Source organism: Petaurus breviceps, unplaced genomic scaffold (assembly GCF_028583685.1).
Source record: "Petaurus breviceps papuanus isolate PSGF00001 unplaced genomic scaffold, PetGlider_PUasm1.0 208, whole genome shotgun sequence".
Lineage (NCBI taxonomy): Eukaryota > Metazoa > Chordata > Mammalia > Diprotodontia > Petauridae > Petaurus > Petaurus breviceps.
This window is the reverse complement of record NW_027185852.1, coordinates 23,324,396-23,325,932: the sequence shown is the minus strand read 5'-3', so window position 1 is coordinate 23,325,932 and position 1,537 is coordinate 23,324,396.

The window sequence follows — 1,537 nt, the reverse complement described above, 5'->3', positions numbered from 1 at the left end:
CTGCTGTCCCTTAGGGCTGCCCCAGGCTGCCCCTGCTGTCCCTTAGGGCTGCCCCAGGCTGCCACCAAGGCCAGGGGAGCCCCAGTTAGTGGTGTGGGCCTCAGTGAGGCACCAGACATTTGCAGGGGCTGTGCCGTGTGCCTGGAGGGCTCTTCCTCCTCATCTCTGGCTCCTGGCTCCCTTCAAGTCTGCTGAAGCCCCACTTTCTTCAAGGAGTCCTTAACCTTAGTGCCATCCCTCTGAGATGGTCCCAAGTGTTTCCTGTTTACAGCTTGTTTGCATGCTCTCTCCCCCTTAGACTGGGAGCTCTGTGAGGGCAGGCACCATTTGTCTGTCTTTTACCTTTTTTTGTATCTCTTGAGCTTAGTGAAGTGCCCAGCACATAGTAGGTGCTTAATAAAAGCCTGTTGACCGACCGGCTCATCTGCCTCCCAAGACCTCCCAGAGCCTCTCTGGCCCAGGGCATTCCAGCCTGTGGAATCATGCTCTCCAAGCCTCAGATGCCCCTCAGGAGACGGAGAGGCTGGTGGGGTGCACAGGATGGGTATCCAGGTAGTATCCAGCCCTTCCCACACTGGGACACTTGTGACTCTCAGCTGCCCCCAGTCCGGAGACAGGCCAGCCTTGTGCTCTGCTCCAGGCCCGCTTAGCAAGGAGGATGGATGCAGTAGCTACCCCCCTTCTGTCCCTCCCAGGAGTAGTGAGCTTGGTACATTATTGCCATTTGGCCCAATGATCAGGCCTGAACCACCTCTGTGTTCATCATACATATGTAACTCAGGCCAAAACTCAAAATGTTGCTTCAGCTGTTAACAGTTAACTAGTTTGCTTGGAAATATTCTTGGCTCATGGGCTCAGTATGGCACCGTTCAGAGGGTTTGCTTCTCCTCTGTCTTGTGATTGGGGTAAGCAGGCACTGGATTCCCTGCCCAATTTACTGTCCTCTAAGGTACTGGGGCTAGGGGCTTGGGGGGGGGCAGGGAGCTGAGGAGGGGGGGCATGAAGGGGTGGGGTAAAAGGTAGTTTCCAGGAAAATTCAGCCTTGGCCCCATTCTGTTAGTAAGGTCTGCAGATCTCCCTCAGGCTGGGGGTAAATGGAAGGAGGCTGACCGACTGGGAACGACCTAAAGTTCCTTTGCCCCCTAACTTTTAATTGCCATTGGTTTAGTAAAATTCTCAAAGGATCCAAACAAATAAAATTTATGTTGGTGAATGGGGCAGGAGTTCCTTGGGCGGGAGGTTGAGAGGCTGGCCGCTCCTGCGGGGGTGCTGGAGAAAGGTTTTCTGCTCAGCCGTGGGTTGGAATGGAAGGGCCTCTTCCAATCGGAGAGGCTGGGATTCCGGTCTCTTTCAAAGAACTCGCTTCCATTCTTGGAGGATTTTTGCTTAGCCGGGCCATGGTCTCCTTAATAAAATGCTTATTCTAGAATTTTAACTTAAGGGAGAGGGGAATTCTGGGGCACAGCAGGGAAGCCCCTATCGCCAGCTCTCTGGGGACGAGGGAGGGGGCCAGAACCAGAGCGTCCCATCCCTGCCC